Raw genomic sequence first — 4,945 nt, forward strand, 5'->3', positions numbered from 1 at the left:
TGGTGCAGATAGTGGAGTGGACTAAGTGATGTGTTAAGGGATCAATGTAGAAGCCGAGAGAGAGCAAAGAAATGCAGTCACAGTCAGAGAAAAAGGCAAGGGATACTGTATCTATGTGTGGTTGTAGTGGTCCTGTTGGAAGTGGTAAGTAAGTTGCCCGCAGAAAAAAAATCCTCCTATTAGCGGCACTCCTCCATTGCAGCCGACGCTTCGTCCACCGATGTTGGTCACCAGAAGACACCCTGTCCACTGCCTGCCTGATGCTGAATTGTGGCTCGCTACTGTGAAGCCTGACTCCATCCTTTTTTCCCCATTGCAGAGACTGAAACCCGGCCTGTAATTATTCAACGAAAAACAGGAAGTGATATAATATTACAACACCACTGATAAATAAATATAAGGTATGTAGGCTGTGGAGTGCAAAAAGTCACAATTTGTTTTTCCTAGTAGACAGACAGTACAATGTTTTTGAAAGTGCGTACTCTGAGTCACCTTTTGAAGGATAAGTAAGTATGGGCAAATTAATGTAGCGGATCTTGCCCCTCAAGCTAGGTGTACTGTAAACTGTGTTTTAGAACAAAAATAGATCTTCCTAGCAGTGCTCCCACCCAAAAAACGAGGCCTAGCAGAAAACTGGAGACAAAACTTACTTTGAAAGTAAAAGTAGGCCGAAGTACCCTAATTACCCATTACCCCCCGTGGATTGTATTCAAACCACTTGCAAGCAACCAAGCAAAAGTAGCCATAGCCAGCATCGCTCCAAGACTCGAAATCCCCCCCACTCAAACACATGCAATAGAAATACTGCTAACCCTAACGAACCCTAAGTTAAGAATAGTGGCAAAGGCTTTCTTTAACTATGCCAAATCCCCCCTTTCCCACCATGGATTTTCTTCAAATGACTTGCAACCAAAATTACACATTCTCACGAGTGCTCTAAGACCCCAGAACTCAGTTTGAAAAATCTAGAACACCCCGATACACATGCAATCCTGGTGCTAGGGCTAACCCTAACGAACCCTAAGTTACAAAAAGTGCCAAAACTAAAGGCTTTTCCGCGCGGATTTTGTCCCAACCACTTCTACCCGGTATTAGACCTTCCCAGGAATGCCCCAAGACCCGGCAACCCACCCGCCAAGAAGCATAACACCCCCAAACAGGCCAAAAGAAAAATCTCATACTTGCAATATTTCTGGGCCTTCGGTCCAAACGCGCTGCGTAGCTAGGCCATAAGTCGGGGTTGGCACGACGGATTTCCTGAAAAGCAAATGCAATCAAGATTAGAGTGTCCCAGCAGTGCTCCCAGACCACGAAACTCACCCGCAAACAGACGGAACCCCCCCTAAGAGCACCTCAAAGGCAAGCAAGTCATCAAAAACACAAAAAAAATTCCGCCTGGGATTTGGTCCAAAACACTTTTATCCGGTATTAGAGCTTCCCAGCAATGGCCCCAGAGCCGTCAACCCAGGAGAAAACGAGTAGAAGACCCCCAAACAGCCAAAGAGCAAAAGTACAAAAATGGGGACTTAGTCACTTTTTCACAAATTTCCCAAATCACTCCGCGCGCGCTCTGCAGCTAGGCCCTAAGTCCCCTCAGCCACCATGGATTTGCTTCAAACCTCTTGCAAAGTAAAGTATATATAGCCAGCAGTGCTCCCAGACCACGAAACTCACCCGCAAACACCAGCAAGCCCCCCAAACAGGCCCCCGAAAACGCTACATAGAGCAAAATGTCTGAAATAGCCCAAAAAAAAATCGGCCTGGATTTTGTCCCAACCACTTCTACCCGGTATTAGACCTTCCCAGGAATGCCCCAAGACCCGGCAACCCACCCGCCAAGAAGCATAACACCCCCAAACAGGCCAAAAGCAAAATCTCATACTTGCAATATTTCTGGGCCTTCGGTCCAAACGCGCTGCGTAGCTAGGCCATAAGTCGGGGTTGGCACGACGGATTTCCTGAAAAGCAAATGCAATCAAGATTAGAGTGTCCCAGCAGTGCTCCCAGACCACGAAACTCACCCGCAAACACCAGCAAGCCCCCCAAACAGGCCCCCGAAAACGCTACATAGAGCAAAATGTCTGAAATAGCCCAAAAAAAAATCGGCCTGGATTTTGTCCCAACCACTTCTACCCGGTATTAGACCTTCCCAGGAATGCCCCAAGACCCGGCAACCCACCCGCCAAGAAGCATAACACCCCCAAACAGGCCAAAAGCAAAATCTCATACTTGCAATATTTCTGGGCCTTCGGTCCAAACGCGCTGCGTAGCTAGGCCATAAGTCGGGGTTGGCACGACGGATTTCCTGAAAAGCAAATGCAATCAAGATTAGAGTGTCCCAGCAGTGCTCCCAGACCACGAAACTCACCCGCAAACACCAGCAAGCCCCCCAAACAGGCCCCCGAAAACGCTACATAGAGCAAAATGTCTGAAATAGCCCAAAAAAAAATCGGCCTGGATTTTGTCCCAACCACTTCTACCCGGTATTAGACCTTCCCAGGAATGCCCCAAGACCCGGCAACCCACCCGCCAAGAAGCATAACACCCCCAAACAGGCCAAAAGCAAAATCTCATACTTGCAATATTTCTGGGCCTTCGGTCCAAACGCGCTGCGTAGCTAGGCCATAAGTCGGGGTTGGCACGACGGATTTCCTGAAAAGCAAATGCAATCAAGATTAGAGTGTCCCAGCAGTGCTCCCAGACCACGAAACTCACCCGCAAACACCAGCAAGCCCCCCAAACAGGCCCCCGAAAACGCTACATAGAGCAAAATGTCTGAAATAGCCCAAAAAAAAATCGGCCTGGATTTTGTCCCAACCACTTCTACCCGGTATTAGACCTTCCCAGGAATGCCCCAAGACCCGGCAACCCACCCGCCAAGAAGCATAACACCCCCAAACAGGCCAAAAGCAAAATCTCATACTTGCAATATTTCTGGGCCTTCGGTCCAAACGCGCTGCGTAGCTAGGCCATAAGTCGGGGTTGGCACGACGGATTTCCTGAAAAGCAAATGCAATCAAGATTAGAGTGTCCCAGCAGTGCTCCCAGACCACGAAACTCACCCGCAAACACCAGCAAGCCCCCCAAACAGGCCCCCGAAAACGCTACATAGAGCAAAATGTCTGAAATAGCCCAAAAAAAAATCGGCCTGGATTTTGTCCCAACCACTTCTACCCGGTATTAGACCTTCCCAGGAATGCCCCAAGACCCGGCAACCCACCCGCCAAGAAGCATAACACCCCCAAACAGGCCAAAAGCAAAATCTCATACTTGCAATATTTCTGGGCCTTCGGTCCAAACGCGCTGCGTAGCTAGGCCATAAGTCGGGGTTGGCACGACGGATTTCCTGAAAAGCAAATGCAATCAAGATTAGAGTGTCCCAGCAATGCTCTCAGACCATGAAACTCACCCACAAACAGACGGAACCCCCCCTAAGAGCACCTCAAAGGCAAGCAAGTCATCAAAAACACAAAAAAATTTCCGCCTCGGATTTGGCACAAACCACTTTTAGTGCTTCCCAGCAATGGCCCCAGACCCGTCAACTCACCTGCAAAGAGGTAGAACAACACCCCCACAAGTGCTGAGTCTTTCTTCATTGGGCGTAAACCAGCCCTCTGCTTTGATGGAAATAGGAGTCTGGAGGAGGAGGATAGAGGAGCATGTTCTTCTGAACTTGTGAACCTGAGGAATGCAGACTGCGGCACCTTCAAATAAATTAGCAAACAAGTGAAGACAGTTCTGCTGATGGGCTTGTCTTTGTGATAATCTGATTAAAGTTTGAATTATATTAACTGTGCACAACAAAGAAAGACAGACACACAGGAATAAAAGTGAATAAGGATGAAAAAGAAAGTTATTGATTCGTTGTCTCATTTTCAGGGCTCGAAGTCGGAATCACGGTCCAGGAATAAGAATAAGGCTTCGTCATCATACTCTGCGAATTCAGCCCGGGTGAGGTCAGTGCCACCTGACAGAGTAGAAATTCCCTCATCTATGGTGCTGGCCACCTCCTCTTCATCCGGCACGCTCTCTCGTACTCTTATATCTGGTGGTATGAGGTGCTGATTCATCTTGATCATTGTTAACCTCTCCACATTTTTGGGCGAGAGGCGGCTCCGTTTGGGAGTTACAATCCCACCAGCCGCACTGAAAACCCGTTCAGAAGACACACTTGCGAGTGGGCAAGACAAGTAGTTTAAAGCCAGGTTGGTGAGCTGTGGCCACAATTCTTTTTTCCCATGCCAATACGCCAATGGGTCAGAATTAACATAGACCTCTGTGGAGTCATTCAGATAGTCCTTCACCATCGACTCAAGGTCCTCCTCCAAGGTTCCTCCACTTTGCGTAGCTCTTGCTGTGCCTCTGGCCTTTTGAGAACCAAACCCACGCAGAGCTAGCCAATCCTCTTCAGCCTCCAATGTTTCTGCTGTCTTTCGTGCAGATGATGCGGTTGCCGGTGTCTTTAACGGCTGAGAGGTCACTTGTGCCACAGCCACAGGTGCAGAAGTGGATTGTTTTGACTGGGGATGGCCTGCTGATGTACTGCCATTTCCTTCAATTTCCAGCCGTTCTGTTTCAAACTTCTTGGCTGACAAGGCTAGCCAACGTTTGTACTTTGTAACATCTTCATCAGCAAAAGCAAAGAATGCTCTGCCTGCCAGCGCCTTTTTGTAGCGTGGATCCAGAATAGTAGCACAAATGTAATGCTGTTCTGAGTGGATCTTTTGAAGACGTTCATCACCTTGTAGGAGCTCTAATAATTGCTCAGCCAGAAGCAAAGAAGAGCCTTTCTTTTTGTCATCTTTTCGAAACACAGAACACACCTCCTTCAGTTGGTCCTCCAGCATGTACAACAATGGGATAGCTTTTCCCAAATTAGAGTCCTCCTTGCTGACTGCACGCGTGAAGACCTCAAAAGGACGAAGCATGCGTGTTAGGCTTTCAA

This window comes from Lissotriton vulgaris, unplaced genomic scaffold (assembly GCF_964263255.1).
Source record: "Lissotriton vulgaris unplaced genomic scaffold, aLisVul1.2 SCAFFOLD_1253, whole genome shotgun sequence".
Lineage (NCBI taxonomy): Eukaryota > Metazoa > Chordata > Amphibia > Caudata > Salamandridae > Lissotriton > Lissotriton vulgaris.